Here is an 18,063-nt window from a genome sequence, read left to right as displayed (position 1 = left end):
AGCAGCAACTCTCAGACCTCAGATGGTCTCTGATCTTAACTCAGAGCTGTGGACAAATGTATTGCTACTCTTTCAATAAAAAAGAAGAACCGATAATTTTCTCTGAAAAATCTTGAAACTGACAAAACAAATTGGCATCCATCATTGTGTAGTCAGTATTAAGTATGACCAAAGCTGTTATTGGCCATCTTCTCTTGGCCATATTCAGGGAGGGTGCCTACTCTCCCATGGACCTTAAGTTTAATATGTGAAACTGTAGTCATAGGAACATCCATCTGATTGTAGATGGTCTGATAGCTTTTACATTTGACATGCTGCTTGATAATTTTCTGATCTCCTTTGCTTCCTCTGGCCCATGTTCAGTGTGGTGCACAAGAGGATACCTAACAGCAGAGTGACAACTTTTCTCCATTTAAATAGACTGACTGACAAACTGATTACAAGACTGAAGACATGAAATATCACTGTGATCCAATTATTTAGAATTGTTTCAAGATTATAAGTGTGCCCAGGCAATTTTAGACTATTTATGTAGAACAAGAAATAAATTATCTCTTTTCACACTTTGTTGACTTTATTATATGATCTAATAAATACAAGCAGGTATACATGAGAGGAGAGGTGCTTTTAATTTCATCACTTTTCAGGTGGAATAAAGCATTGTTTTAATAAGAAATAAGGGGACTAACACATTGGCACTAGTGCCATTCTTTTGATGTGCTAATGTTTAACCTAGGTTCACACATTCCAAGTGCACTGCCCTTGCGATCCACTGCAGGTGTCAATATAAAATGAACAACGCCCCAATGCACTGTGTTTGCCTGCACCAGATCGCATGGAACAAAATGACCACCCGATCTGGTTGCGGTGCGGCTCCAAAAAAGGTGCATGCATATATTTGGTGCAATGCAGTGCGATTTGAGTCCATTCAAATAAAATGGGCTTTAATCACACTGCACTGAATCGCATGTGAATTGCACAGAAATTTGATGCAGTTCCTGTGCGATTCACATGCGGCTCATAGCGTGAACCAAGACTTAAGCACAGCAGCCAATTGGCAGCAGAGAAGGTATTCTGCAAAGCCATCCCCTTGACGGGTTTTCTTTCACTGTGGATCCTCTTTAAAATGGCACTAAATGATATCATTATTTTCAAAAACAATCCAAACACCTAAACCTAAAGTGTTATAAAACCAGACTATGAAAAACTCTCTACATATGTTTTATATATATATAACAGAGTGTGCAAACTTACAAAGCCACTAAAGCATTTGTTTTGTGTGGAGTGAAATATACCTGCTGGATCCTTCCTTTAGCTGTCCCTCCAATCTTCTCTGTGTCCCCATTGCAGCCTTAGATTGAATAGACCAGCTAGCGTCCTCTACAGTGCATGCTCAATTTCAGTTCCCATGTAAGCTTTTCATTTCCTCCTTTTTATTATCTGTGCAGCCCACATGACTATAGAGTCACACATGTGGGAGCATGCTCAGTGGTAAATGACACTCACCTCTCTCCCTCCTCCTCCATGTCCTCCTATTGCTAAACACTATGGGGGCGTGATTTACAGTGAAGGTATAGACATCTGTACCTTATGGTCGGGAGCTTACTTTGGATACTGTCCACATGACCCATATACCAACAAAGGTTCCAGGCCTACCCTCTTTAGAATTCTGGTAAGAAGCCATGCATACCACTTGGGTGACACCAGAAAAGTTTTGTGCACGAGTGGAGGTTATAGTTTATTGCACCTGGCTCTTGTTACCAGTCAGTAAGGGGCCATCTTATTCACGTTTGTGTCACAAATTTATCGTCTCACAGTGGTCTAATTGGAAGACACTTCTTTCTTTAAAAGACTCTTTGTGTGTTATCACGCTTATGCATTCTTTTGAGAGATTGTTTTTTAAATGGACTTTTGATGTATTTATTTTTTATGTTTTTTATCACCACTGTGTGGTTCAGTATCACTATATGATTTATTGTCTTGGTTGTATACACTCTATGCCACATTGTAAGCGCACTATTTCATTTTGTCACTGTTATTTTCACCTTTTCTAGTGCAGCTGCATATTATTTAGGTTAGCGCACCCTTATTCATTTTTTCATTCACAGTCTTTGCCATGACACTCAAAATTGAGCTTAGGTGCATCCTGTTTCCACTATCATCCTTAAGATGTTTCTACAACTTGATTGGAGTCCAGTTGATTGCACATAATTTGGAAAGGCACACACTTATCTCTATAAGGTCCCACAATTAACAGTGCATGTCAGAGCACAAACCAAGCTATGAAGTCCAAGGAATTATTTGTAGACCCTTGAGACAGGATTGTATCGAGGCATGTTAGATATGGGGAAGGGTACAGAAAAATTCTGCAGCATTGGCAATTTCAATGAGCACATCATCTGTACATGGAAGAAGTTTGGAACCACCAGGACTATTTCTAGAGTGGGCCGCCCGCCCAAACCGAGCAAACAGGAGAGAAGGGCTTTAGTCAGGGAGGTGACCAAGAACCCGATGGTAACTCTGACAGAGCTCCAGCATTTCTCTGTGGAGAGAGGAGAACCTTCCAGAAAAGCAACCATCTCTGCAGCACTCAACCAATCAGGCCTGTATGGTAGAGTGGCCAGCTGAAAGCCACTCCTCAGTAAAAGGCACATGACAGCCCGCCTGGAGTTTGCCAAAAGGCACCTGAAGGACTCTTGGACCATGAGAAACAAAATTCTCTGATCTGAAGAAACAAAGGTCGAACTCTTTGGCCTGAATGGCAAGCGTCATGTCTGGAGGCAGGGGAGGACTGGGCCAGGAGGCAGGGGGCAAATTGCCCCCCTGGCCGCTCTGATGACCCATAAACAGGCTGCACTGCTTCTGTCACAGACATGCCTAAAGGATTCCTGGTGAGAAGAAGTAAAAAGTCCCTGCGGCTGACCTACTGAGTGCGGGATAAAGACAAGGACAGAGTGCAGGCCTCCCCCCCAGCATGGATGATGTAAACTGTGTCTGTGCAGAGGCCGGTTCCATGCCCCACTGGAGACTCTCCTCCCCCTGCCAGCTGCAACCGAGCTGTTCCAGCTCCCCCAACCGCCCCTGCTGGCCAGGGCAGGAACCCAGATTCAGCCGGTGAGTAGAGAGTACCTGGAGCGGAGCTTCAGCCTGGAATGGGGGTCAGGAGGAGGAGAGGGAGAGTGGAAGGGGGGCCAAGTCACTGCACCATTCTGGTTTGTACTTGTCCCCTGGGCCAAAAGTTGTCAGTCCCTGTCTGGAGGATACCATCGCTACAGTGAAGCATGGTGGTGGCAGGATCATGTTGTGAGGATGTTTTTCAGTGGCAGGACCTGGGAGAGTAATCAGGATTGAGGGAAAGATAAATGCAGCAATGAACAGAGACATCCTTGATAAAAACCTGCTCCAGACTGCTCTGAACCTGAGACTGGGGCGAAGGTTCATCTTCCAACAGGACAACGACCCCAAGCACACAGCCAAGATAACAAAGGAGTGCTACGGAACAACTCTGTGAATTTCCTTGAGTGCAAAAATAGGTGTGTCAAGGGTATAGCATCATACTCAAAAAGACTTGAGGCTGTTTTGGTGCCAAAGGTGCTTCAACAAAGTATTGAGCAAAGGCTGTGAATACTTATGTGCATGGGATTTTTTTCATTTTTTATTTTTAATTAATTTGCAAAGATTTCAAACTCTTTTATGTTGTCATTATGGGTTATTGTTTGTAGAATTTTGAGAAAAATAATGAATTTAATCCATTTTGGAATAAGGCTGTAACATAACAAAATGTGGAAAAGTGAAGCACTAAGAGTACTTTCCGGATGCACTGTAGTATGCTGGTTGATTACATTTACTAGAATATTCATGTGCTTAGTTTAAATATAAATCAGTATGAAAAATATGAAATGTAACTGCTAATACCTGTAAAGTAAAAAAAGAACCTTACATGCAGATGCCATTTGAACATAAAGAAAGCTACTGTCAGTCATCTCTGACACTGCCTACACTATATGATGCGCAAAAATATGCTTCTGATGTTCAAAAAAGATTTATAGGGAGCTGGAAAACAGTTTATTTTTTAAGAGCTCTTCTGAAACATTTTTTTTAGTCATGTGACAGGCACAGCACCAATCAGGGCTGCCCAGACACAGATTAACACTGCAGAGAGCATACATCAGCAGAGTAACAGAAGCCCCACCCAAGGATCTTTCCCTGGACGTGCCAAAGAATGGGGAAAGGTCATGTGACCACACAACATTACTGCAGGAATTTTATAAAACAAAAACAGAATCCAGTGACATGATATTTATGCTTTATGGCGATTAACACTTCTCTGTTTAGTGCCACTTTAATGGCTCTGTGATCTACTTTTTATTAAATAATTTCTGTATTTTCTACCCCCCGGTAATACTCTGTGTGCGGATGAACTCTTCCTTTTCCCTCTCACTTCCGTTTGTTTGGAACTAGCAGTGAACAATAGGTGCAGTCATGTACACAGCTCTATGCACACTACAAATCCCATAGTCCATAGGTTACAGTACGTTCCTGAATATAGTGGGACCTTAGAGAATGAATGTGAATGAACTGGAAGTCAGATCACAGCAAGAAAAAAAAGGAATTTGGAGGTTTGGAGAAGACTGAAAGCAACAGAAGGCAATTTATTGAGTTAAGAATACATACTTGAAAAGAATACATTTTTTTTAACCAGAGTTTAGCTTCTCTTTTAAGCTCCAAAAACACCATTAGGCCCCTTTCACACAGGCGGACCATTCAGATCCGCCTGTCTGTTTTTTTGGTGGATCTGAACGGATGCCTCATGAATCTCTATGGGGCATCGGATGTCAGCGGAGACATGTCCGCTGACATCCGATCCGTCAAATCCGGATGGATGGAAATCCTATTTTCCATCCGTCCAGCGGATCGGATGGGATCGAATGAGAACAGACAGACGGTCCGTTCTCATCTGATTCCCCCATAGAGAACAGCGGGACCTGACAGCTCTGTCTCCGCACACAGCGCGGAGACACAGCCGTCATCTGCCTGCTCAGCGGGGGATCGGCAGATCGATCCCCCGCTGAGAAAAACTGAGTCCGCCTGACAGACTCCCTGTGTGAAAGGGGCCTTAGTGCCGGTTCACATTTGTGCGATGCGGGAACGCTGCGAATATGCAGCGTGATCCTGCATTGCATCCGCACCTCTGGCAGTTCACACTGCCATATGCGATACGCAGGGGGTGTCAATTAAAAGTTAACGACACCCTCAATTGCGATCGCATATCGCAGTGCGATCTGCAAGTTCGCACAGAATCGGATCGCACTAGTGTGAACCACTATGCTATCCGATTCTGCTGCGGATAAAAAAAAGCCTCATGTGCGAGTTTATTGCGGATGCGGTGCGAATTCAGCCATACAAAGTGTATGGCTGAAATTCGCACCGCACATGAGAACGCATTTAATTTAGGAGCAGTGCGCTCCGAATTACATGCGATCTCCGCAATCGTACAACTGTGAACCGGGGCTTAAACATAAAATAAACCTTTGTTTTTTTTTTCCCTTTATATATTTTTCTAAAAATGTTTACAAATATTTGTATAAAAAACATACTTGATTTGTCAGAAGTCTCCACAATTAATATGTACTTTTTAATCGTTGCTATGGATTTGACAGTTGCTTGCCCTTTATTCTTTACCAATATAAGAAAATTTACATAATACACACTGAAAACTTTTATTAAACCATCCAAAAAAAAAAAAAAAAAACCCATCACACATTCTGTGGATAGAATTATTTGTGAATTGTGTTCAGTTGAACACAAATGAATTCCTGAAACCCCTTTATTCCTACAAGCTCAAAAGGTGGGAATTAAATGACTCTAAGAAAACTGTACAAAGCAGCCAATTCAGCTCTTTTCCCGAACTGTTTTAGGCTCAAAGCTTCAGTTCCGCTACACTCCTAAAATCATTATTCCAATTTCAGAAAATGCCTGATAAGATCTGAGGGATTTCTGTGGCTGCTGGGGATGAGAATTGGTTTGTTTGCTCTCAAAAATCTGTTTTTCTTGACCTACTGGCATTTGCTGATCACTGGTACATGAGTTTAATGCTGCATACATATCGTAAATAATACATATCCTGGCTGTGAGCATTCAGGTTACCTTTCACATATTGTGTGTATCTTGACAATGTTATACAGTAGTACAACCAAAATACTGAGCTCAATGATAATTGTTTGAGCTCTGTTTAAGTTCAGAGACCTGAGGAATGTATTGTAGGAGAGATTATTGTTAAATCAGAACAGACAAATCTGTGCCCAAGTGAAATTACTGACTGACTTTTGGCATTGATGAGATATTGACTGACCCCGTTGAGTTGAGATAAATAGTAAAGGTGGCCAAAATCATGGCCTGTGATATAAAAATTGAGACTTAATTGTTTGAACATCAAGTAATGATGCATGAACAGCTATACCAAATAACCTCATTCCCTGAACGTTGCACTAAAAATTTGGCTAAAATCTGCATTTCCAAAGAGCTCTTTGGGTTTTAAAGCAGAACTCCAAGCAACAATTAAAAAAAACTGTCATTTAAAAGGTTGTCATTATCTCTGTATATTCGTGGGAAAATTCGTCATCAGGTACGGAAAGTGACGACAGCGACGATTCTGATGTCTCTTTCTGGCACATAGCTCCGTTGGAAATTCTGAAGAATCGTTTGATATACTTCCCAAATTCCACAAGGCTATGTGCCAGAAAGAGACATCAGAATCGTCGCTTTCCATACCTGATGACTAATCTTCCCACAAATCACTATTGCTCAGTTCTTCAAGTAACTCGCTTAGTTTCGCTGTCGCTGTTTTCCAGTTCATCTAAAATCGATTTTGTTAAAAAAAAAAACGCTTTTTTGGACGCCATAGTCGTTCTCTATTTTCCAGCACTGGAAAAGTCACCAGGTGCAATCCTGTGCTGAAATGGCATGATACAGTGTAATCCGTTAGCTTGGTATCATGTTATTTAGTGTATTTACCGAATTTGCCGCCAGTTCCACCCCCCTGCGTCGCAATGCTCACAGGGAAGGGAACCGGAAGGCAAGTGTCGGCATCTGCCGAGAACAGAGCGGGGAGAGAGTGTGAGGACGATAGGATGACGGCGGGGGATCGCAGGGAAGGTGAGTGTGCTTCTGGGGTAATCCCGAGTGTGGGTCGGGGTTACCGCTTTTGGTACTGAAAGTTAACCCCGAGCCACACTCAGGAATACTGACAGGGAGGTTAAAGGCACAGCGGGATCCTAGACACTACCAACATAGAGTTTGCATAGCATCCATGTGCTTGCATGGGTTTCCTCCCACACTCCAAAGACATGCTGGCAGGTTAATTGGCTCCTGTCCAAATTGTACCTAGTAAGCTCCTTGAGGGCTGGGACTAATGTGAATGTACAGTTTGCAATGCTGCGCAAATTCTCGGCACTGGATAAATACCTGTAATAATAATAATATAATGTAAGACCAAACTTGTAAGATCAAGCATACCCAGTACTTTCTGTTTAGGACCAACAAAAACTGATGTGTATGTCAGTGACCTGAATCCCCTAGCTTCATTTCTAGAACAACACCCATCATAGTCTCACTTTTGTTGCAGAGGAGTCCTGTTGCAGTTTATATAATATAGAGCACATTTGTATAACAGTTGGCGGAGTGTCAGACAGAAGCAGCTGGAAACTCTGTGGAGACCCCAAAATACGAGTGGCCTGTCAGTCATTCAACTTGCCATTCTCCACCAGAAACAGAAATATTTGTTCTGGCTGGAGTTGATCTGTAAACCTGTGTGCCAGCATTGCAAGCTGTGTATTCTTCCTTCCTGTAAATACATTTTTGTATTCTTCCTTCCTGTAAATACATTTTGTTGTAGTGTAATCAAAAAGGTGAGATGTCACCCAGATTTGCATTTCCATTCAGCTGCAATTTTTAAATCAGCAGAATTAGATCTCGCCAGGCCTGAACCTCCCGCAGCCGCCTCTGTGGCTGTGAGCTAAAATTAAATTACAGTGCAGATCACTGGCGCTCCTATTCCCTGCAATCAGCTGGATTGCATTGTGTGTAACATCAGCGAGAAGCAAAAGGTCTGTGATTAGCATCACTAATGTATTCATGGAAGACATCTGTATGATGAGACAGGTAAAGATACTGCATGCTCATACCTGAGCTCCAAACTCTCCATTCACCTTCTTATTTACAATATTAGTCGCTGACTAAAGCAGAACTCCAGACACAGCTTTGCATTTAGCAGTAGATGTGTAAAGGAAAATAATATTTTTGGACACATTGGAAGGATAATGGCTGGGATATAAGCTTTCCTCTAATGTACAATTCTAATCAGCAACTTAAATTGACTGTAAAGGCAAAACGTTTTTTTTTTACCTTCATGCATTCTGAGGCTCCAAGTGTGAACAGAGAGCCGCTGATCGGGAATGTGCCTGCTTGGGTGCCCCCATTGCAAGCTGCTTGCTGTGCGGCACCTGGCAAGAGTGAGGAGCCAGGAGTGCCGGCGTGGGACCCGAGAGGAGGAGGATCCGGGCTGCTCTGTGCAAAACCATTGCACAGAGCACATTAGTATAACATATTTGTTTTTTCTTTTTTTAAAAGCAAGACTTTTCAATTACTTTAAATAAATAATGACTTAGATATGGAAGCATAGTGCGAAAGGGGTGAATCTGGGGTCATGCTTTAAACATTTAGGTTGGGTTCACACTGCTGTGCGGAGCGGCTCACAGCAGGGGTCCAGTGCGTCCCTGTTCTCTGTTTCAGGGACAAATCAGGCCCCAATTTTTGGCTGGATTCAGATCTGAAATGGGCCAGAAAATGCACAGGACTCTTTTGAAAACTGCTCTGCAGCCATCCCGGAGCTGTGGGAACCGGCCCAATTTAGAGCCGGTCACATTCTCCTGACATGTGAATTGGATGCCTGGAAACCCACGTCCAATACCCACTAGTGTGAACCCAGCCTTAAAGTGCATCTATGGTCAAAATGTAAACTCCTATATTAATTTCAAAATCTAAACTCCTATATTAATGTCTACATTTCTACATTGTATTTTCATTATTTCTAGGTTACTAGAAACTAGCAGAGCAGGCATTGGTGCTTGAAAATCATCACGGAGCACTGAGAACTGAGCGATCAGCAATCTTTGATCGCTCATTTTTCCGTCTTAGAGCTGGAGAGGCCGCGACAGCATCGGACTGATGCTGCATCCACCTATGTAAGTATGATTTTAAAAAAACATACTTATTTCTTTAACATTTTTTAGTTGTGATTGTCTGCATGTTGGTACAATGTTGCTGATTGTAAAGTATGTGTAGGTTTTCCTAATATGTGCAAAGTAGTGCTGGATTTTGGATGAATTGGATTTGGCTCTATATTCTTGTACACAATTTGTGATATATAATGTTGGCTCAGTATTGCATGTACACTGAAATATATATTTTATCATGATTAATTATCAGTTTATAAGCTCTGTATTGCATTTTAAAATAAAGATTCTACCTAGTACTATGCAGACTAGATCCCACCAATGCGGCTACGTATGTATAATTTTTATACATTGTTCATCTGATTCTCCTCTGCTAGAACCCTCTACTGAGGGTTTGTGTGATCAGGTACCACCGATAATATACACATACTCATCATATGTAAGACTCACATACTTATTGTATTATTATCTATGTAAGGAATGGATATTTACTGAAGGGTTAATGGAGTTTTCATGCTGTATATTCTTCTCTATTTTTCATGTAGCTATCCTTGATTCATAGTCATAACATATTGTTTGTTGAAATATGTCTGACACTGCAGAAATAGTTTCACATGAGAATATTTTGATTAGTAAGTCTGTTATGGGAATACTCTAACTTTTGTAATATGCCAAAAAGTATCATGTGACTGTGAGTCATACTGAAACCAAACCCCTTATTGTGAAATCAATCTCTCTATATGTTCGGGGCATTTCCTGAAATAAACGAACATGCATTGACTCTATCATCATGTGTGTGTCTCTGTGTGTTCCTGAGGCCTCATACGGCAGATACCCAGCCATCCAGTTCTGAAGTCCTTAACATTTACCAAATACATTATTTGTAAGTATTTCTCCATTAACACTTCATTTCATGGAAGCTTGATTTGACATGAATGGTTGTATGAATGTTCCTAAACATTAAAAATATGGTTAATAATAATGACTGATTGTTTGTTATTGCTTTCCTGGTTACCGTCCTCAAAAACATTCAATTCGACACATTACTGAATCATTTCTTAACTAGCTTACTGTAGTATTTATTGAAAAGGTACACACTCACATACAATCCCATTGGTGGATAATTGTCCAGGGTTCATTCAAATAATCTAATAGGATTTTAAATAGAAAATTATGTTCTCTCTAAACTGGGAAATATTCAAACAACATTAAAACACAAAAAGTGAGTGCATCAGCTTGTGTAAAATCTCCAAAAAATTTTTATTATGAATAGTTCCTATACTCACAAAGTGCTTGCAAGAACAGTGTAAAAAATTGACACCCATCCAAGCAGAGATTCCTTCAGTTCACCGGATGTAAATGACATTCAGTGCCGGTTCACATTGGTGCGATGCAGGAACCCTGCGATTCCACTGCGGGTTCCCGCATCGCACCCAACTCGCAGGCAGTTCACACTGCCATATGCAAATTTCTGGAAGTGTCAATACAAAGTTAATGACACCCCCAGATAAGTTTGCATATCGCAGTAGGAACTGTCAGTTCGGTCAGGAATCGGATTGCATCGGTGTGAACAACCATGCGATCCAATTCTGGTGCAGACCAAAAAAGGGTCCTGTGCGACTTTGGTCCGAATGCATTGCAAATTCAGCCATACAATCTGTATGGCCGAATTTGCATCAACCATCCAAATCATTGGATATGATTTGCACAGCAAAACGGAGCGAATTACATGCAATGTCTGACATCGCTATAGTGTGAACTGGCACTCATTCTGGTGAGCAGTAGCGATGATCGAACTTTTCAAAAGTTCGGTTCGACCAGAACACCCGAAATTCCTGAAAGTTCGGCCCGGATTTCAGAACCCCATTGAAATCAATGGGACCCGAACTTCGGTAATCAAAAAACACCATTTTGAAGCCCTAAAACCCAATAAATGCCCCTAAAAAGTGCCTAGGGTTCTGGGTCATGCCCCAGGAACTATTAATCACACAAAAAAAGTTCTTAAAAATTGTCATTTTTGATAGAGAGCCAATTATTGAAAAAATTATTGAAAAAAAAAAAGAGATTTCTTTGGATTTAGTGTCTGGGGGGTCTAAAAGTGTACCTGTGAAGTTTCAGCTCTGTAGCATGTCCAGAGCCAGAAAAAAAAGTTTGTTTGTATTAGAATTGCAGTAGAACAGGATAGTGGCTCCGCTATTTTCACACCTTGCCGGTTTGTAGCTGGCATTTTTTTGGGCATTTTTTGGGCGTCTTTGGAGGCAGGCATAACATCTGTACTTTTGTGTAGGGGTATATATACACACATACATGTATGTATATATACACATACACATATATAGGTGTGAAAGTAGCAGAAACCTATGCTTGCGCTAATAAAATAATTAACACCCATATGGCTTCTCTGCTATCACACCTATATATGTGTATGTGTATAAATACATATAAGTGTGTGTGTATATATACCCCTATACAGAATTTCAGATTTTTGCCTGCCTCCAAAGAACCCCAAAAAAAACGCCTGCTGCAAAAATACACCTGGGCGTTTTTGTAGCTAGCGTTTTTTGGGCGTCTTTGGAGGCAGGCATAACATCTGAACTTCTGTATAGGGGTATATATACACACACACACACAGCCAATGTTCGGGTCGAACCGATGGTCGACCCGAACCGTTCGATCATCCCTAGTGAGCAGTAGACATATGCGATTTGTTTAATTACAAATCAAAATTTGGACAACATTTTTGTTTTTAGGGGATTCAGATGTGTCTGAATCTCCAAATCGCAGTAGTAACAAATTTCAAATAATCCAAAATAAATTAAAGCAAAACAAATTCATTTGTTTCATTCAGATAACAAGATGCGATAGTTTGGGCCTTTTGTTAATGTTTGAAGCATCCTAAATGATGTAGCCATATAAAGAATGATCTGAATTTATCAATTTTTTATTCTAGTGAGTGTAGCGAGAATATTGTAATAAGATTTTTTTTGTTGTTTCGGGGTTGAACTTAAGAGACTATTGTTTTACTTTTTTCTTTTTTATTCACTTATAAAATCTTTGTCTTTGTCATTAAATAGCATTTGTATATGCTTGTTTGTTCATATTTGAATTGTCCATATGTTCATTTGTCCATCTGTACGGATATATACACTTTATATATTTTTTTTTTTAGGTTGAGGGTGAATTATCATATTATAATACATATGCTTTAGGGCTTCAGTGTCTTTTGGCACACCTAAAATAATTCTTTAAGGGGAAGTAAAGCCAAAGCTCGTTTGGCTGTACTTCTCCTGTGGATCACAGGAGTGCAGTTCGTTCTGTGACCCATTTGCAGCTGACAGCAGGCTGAAGCCTTCTGTCGGCTGACATCACAGAACCGGTCCAGGCTGGGGAAAGATTTGACCATATGGTCGGGATCCACCCAGATGCATGGACCGGCGCCTGGCTCAGCCTCTCAGCGAGTATAAAGTAATAAAATATAATACTTAATATATACTTAATAATAACAATATATACTTAATACTTAATATAATAATTCATTAATATAATATAAAATATAATAGTAATATAAATATACTTTATTATATTTCTGTACACAATTTCATCTGCATATGATAATGTAATCAGGCATCTGACCTGGTGGGGTATATATATGGTGTGAGTTTGTTCAATAAATGTTCCGAGTCTTATACAAGCTAAATCTCAGCTAGTTTTGTATGGGTGTGGCTGTACTATCTGATCCCTATGTTCAAGACTGAAAGAAGCGGTATACTGACGGAAGCACACAAGCGCATTGTGGGGTCGCCGTTCCGTTATATGGGGTAAATATTTGGAATTGTTGGCTGATCATATTCCCTATTTGCTGTAAGTATGAGCTTTGCCAGATGTCCTTGTTGTTCACCTGGAAGGAAACAATTTTGGCAGATTCAAAATCTTAGACCTTCCAAAAATAATAGTAACTGTTCTGTCCACAAGTAAGTGGTTTTCCAGGACTGGGCTTCAGTTCATGGTAAAGTTACAATAAAATGTGAATTGATTGATATGTTGATCTACTGTATACCCTGTATTGGTGACTTCTGTTTTTCTCATTTGTGAATTGGAGAGTTTTATCAGAGGTCTCTTTAGCAGTGTTTTGGCATAGCTCCCAAATGTCCCTCCTTTGAGACCAAATCCCTCTGTCCCTCATGCACTCTCTGTTGTCCCTTGGTTGTCCATTTGGCCTGATGTGTATATCTCTATAAAAATGTACTATTTTACTACCTCCAAACCTCTAGATTACTGCATTTGTTATTTTATAAAGCCAATATAAAAAACAAGAGACGTAAGAAAGAAGCACTTGTGTTGTTTAGCCAATCATTTTCCGCATATTGGATCTTTGAGGTCCCTGTAACTGGGGATGTGTCCTATGCTATTTACTGTGTGCCAAAGGGTGTCCCTCTTTATAATTTGGGAGATATAATTTTGGTACATTTTCTCATATATTGATGGGGGCATTTTCATTGATTGTAAAGAATGATTGTTTAGGCCGTGCTGGTGAGATGTTGCCAGGTTGTTAACCTGGCTTTTGGATAATGTCGCCTACTTTGTGAGTGGACAGTGGTTGGTAAACTGTTATTTGGTTGGCATAAGATATTGCTGCTTGAGTCTTAGTGACAAGTATGTTGGTCTGTTAATGGTTAACAGCGGTTCTGTTTGGTATTAAAGGTTAAAGTTCATTTTATAAATAAAATTGATTTATAGTGACTGTAAACGATCACCTTGTAAAACAATCAACTCAGTTTAAAATAGAAAAGGAAAGCCAAAACATTTATTTATAGATATAAAAAAACATTTTAAATACCTTTTTTAACCTTTTTTTATGAGTGATCACTTTCCCTCTGTTCTCTCTGTTCTCAGCTGCATTAGAGCTGGAGGAGGAGAAGCAACAGCACACTGAGCTTCCCAGTAAATGGCTGTGCAGGGGAGGCATGTCAGGACAAGCCTGATCATTGGAGGAGAGCAGGCTGAGTTCCCAGCATAGCTAGAGAACTGACCACATTGTGTTCTACTGCTTAGTGTGGTCAGTTTTTAATGGTAAAGCAGAGGGACTGGCAGGAACAATGGAGATTTCACACAAAGGAGTCAATACAAAATGAACAGGAGACTTTTTCCTACGAGTACATGGTACAGTAGACACATATCAGGAATATAAAATGTTGGAGTAACAAACACTTTAAACCCAATATAGGGGCCGCAGTCTACACTTTTCCACAATCCTTGTTGTGTGTTTACTTTATTATTTAGGTATGTTTTTATAGAATGATCGGTGTTAAAGGGGTGTACAATTACGTGCAAATTCTTTACTAAAAATGTCAGAAGAGAATGATGCTGTCCACATACCATAACAAGATTCAAGCAACCATTGGAATCTTTGACAGAATGGAAACTTCTGATTCCATTCTTCTATTGAGCATGCATTATTGCCACCTGACCCCATCATGACAGGGCAATATAAAAATCTAGATATTTAGTCCGATATGATTATAATTGTGCTGACTGGTAACGTGTTTATTTTTTGCCAGTTATTTAGGCTTACTTTCCTTGTCATAGCCTGATACATTAGCTTGTGTCAGATGTTAGGGGTCTTGTGAAATCCATCACACCTCGGGGGACTTTTTTGTACTGTGGAATGGAGCAGATAAGAGTTAGATCCTTTGTCAGGTGTTTATTTTGTATTTGTATCCTCTGGGGAGATTCCCCAAAAGGGGAAAATGGGAACGCTCTTTCTTGAGATGTTTGAAATATTTATTTTGTTTTGCTGGGGATTCCGCTGGATCCTCCCATTTCAGTGCCTCCTTAACCGCTTTAACTAGCGGTGGGACCATGGCAAACCCAAAGCCTGCATTCTGGTCCTCCAAGTCATCTTCGCTGCCCGTGGAATCCTCTGAGAAGCGACTCGGTTGGGAAGTACCTGGCTCCAATTCATCCCTTAGGAGGGGACCAGGAGCTTCCGAAGAGTGACCTGACATCCTACCAGGATCCCAATCTCGAAGGGATTCCTTAACAATCTGCCTGACCATAGACTCTACTGGTTGTTCAGCGCCTTGTTTTTCTTTTAGTGCCCGGGAATAACGGGTATCGCATAAGGACCTATCCTCAGGGACACGGGCCCGGCAGCCCCAACATGACTTCTCTGTAGAGCGGTCAGAATGGCAGGAAGGTCGCAGTGAGACTGAGCTGGCAGTATCTTCATGACGCCTGGACCTAGAGCTAGACCTATGGCGTCTAGACTTTGATGAGGAGTGATGCTGAACTGAAGGAGACTGATCCTTGGATCCAGAAATAGGGCGTTGGTCAGACCTAAATGGGCTGAATAGAGAAAAAAAAAAAAGGGAAAAGAAAAAACACTTAAGCTCCAGCACACAACCAGCCGAGGCAAACAGGCAAGGGTTAAGGTAACTGACTTACCTGTTGCGCAGGGACTGGCCACCGGGGGGTGGTGAAGTATCCATTGCAGTCAGATATACAGCCTGCAATAGGAAGAAAGTAAGCATATATAACATACCTTCCCCTTCTCCACTGCCCCCCCCACCCCACAGCAACTGGCCCAATGCAGGACTTACCACCTATGAGCAGAGACGCAGCACGGGGAAGCCACCGCAAAGCCCGCAGACATCCCAAGGAAAACAGCTTTGACAGCTGTTTAAATTTCCCGGGAGCCGCGAGACCACGCTCCCACCTGACGCAATTGCGTCATAGGGGACCGGAAAGCGGCGCGCGTGTATGCACGAACATGGCAAGAGCCAATCCTCATCCTGGACAACCAATCAGAAGCCCAGAGAAGCGGGGGGGAGGAGCCGAAGCGGCGGTCTGGAACGCAGGAGCGCTCCAGCCGCCATAGACAGGAAATAACACAGTGAAATGAAAAGTTTATACATTACCACCCCAACGGCAGCAGGACAGTCTCAGGCCTGGAATGGAATCCGCGTGTGCAATAGGGCATCAGGGCCTCCCGCTAGTAGCAAGGACATTTGGCCAGCGATGTAGCCCACCTCTCATGCAGGATTTATGGCATCTTCAGCATCATGTAACATTGCCCGGGTCCACCCAGTAAATACCAGGATTGCTGGACTAATACAAGGAGGCACTCTTCAACAGGAATGGTCACACGCTACCAGGTCGCCTGAAACCGACAAGTATCCTATAAGGTAAGACTTCCTTCTTGCAGGAGGAGGACAAAAAAGGAACACGGCAAAAATTTATGGGCGTGGGGTCCTATAGGGTAGGAGAGGAGGCGGAGCCTACCCATACATGTGCTGCCATGGAGTCTGTCAGAAAATGTCAAATTTATATAAACCCATAACAATAATAACCGTGTGGGACTATAGGGGAGAAATTAGAGTGTAAGCTCCTCTGGTGCAGAGACTAATAAGAGTGGCTTGATGTTCTCTTTTCAACAAAATGAAATGTATCCAGGTAGAATAGTAATGGTGCGTGACTGTGGTTGAACATTACAGTGAAAGCTCCTCTAGTGCAGTCTGATGTGAATGGCTCAGTGTTCTATGTACAACACTACAGAATATATCTGAGTTATACAAATGTATAATAATAACAGTATGTGACTGTGGGACAATAGAGTGTAAGCTCATTTGATACACTGATGTGAATGACAGTGTTCTCTGTACAACACTGTGGAATATGTCAGAGCTGTATAAATATATGTGTAATAGTATAATAGTAATGGTGTGTGACTGTGGTGGGACATTAGACTGCAAGCTCCTCTAGCACACTGTCTGATGTCAATATTCTCTTTACAACACAGAAAATATATATAAATTATCTGTACAATAAGATATAAAGACTGTGAGAATAGCCGAGCATGTTTTTAGGTTTTACAGCCTGTAGGGGTCAGTAGGCCTCTAACTGAGACTTTTCGATGGCGAAAGATGTAAAGAAAGCAAAATGCAAATGGAAAGGCCTTGTCAAGGTCCCTCTGGGTGAGGCTCACTAGGCCTCCCAACTCTACTCCCCTAAAACTCAATACAATGTCTCGCACTCTGCTGGCTAATTTTCAACCCCATCCACACAATTTATTTATCATGCAATCAATAGGCTGTTTCACTTTTTTTGTTTTCATCAGGTTTGAACGAATTAAATGAAGGACAATTCTCTCTTTTCAACTAAAGCTAATAACAGACGCTGTGTGAATATTAGATTTAACTTGTGTCTGGAGCAATTTAATTTAGGACTCTTTGCATAAATGAAATGGCTAATGCATTTATAATAGGAACAGTGTGTTTCTGAGAATCCTTAAGTCTTCCAGAATTTTATTAAAAAGTTCTTCTTTATGTGTTGTATCTTGTTTGTGTATTGTATGTCATCAGGTAATGTCATCACCTACATCCACATATCCAGGTACTCCTGTGAGTGGATTACATTGTGAACAAATACATGATCTACTTTCTGGGACTTGGCTCAAAGTATATCTATATCAAAAAACAAAAAATGTAATATTACAGCTTACTGGTCCTTAAAGGAGTTGTAAAAACCTTCTGGGTGTAGCAGCCTCCCCAGCCCACCCTAATACTCACCTGAACCCGATCTCTGTCCAGTGATGTCCACGAGTCCCTCAACAATCACTTTAAATGTGGTAGCTGCATTCGTTTTATTTTTTCTTTATTTTCTCCTGATGATTCTGTCAGTAACACACTTGTGAGGAGGTGCAGCAGTAAATACTCTCCAGTTGCAGAGAAAAGAACTTGTATTAATGTTAAAGATTTAAAAAATTCACAACAATTCTGGCGGTAAGGCACCCGCCTGGGAACACTTATAAACTGTAACAGCTGTGTGTAGC

The sequence above is a fragment of the Pelophylax lessonae genome, assembly GCF_965119305.1.
Source record: "Pelophylax lessonae genome assembly, chromosome: 7".
In the NCBI taxonomy this organism is placed as follows: Eukaryota; Metazoa; Chordata; class Amphibia; order Anura; family Ranidae; genus Pelophylax; species Pelophylax lessonae.
Note: the sequence above shows the minus strand (reverse complement) of the source record.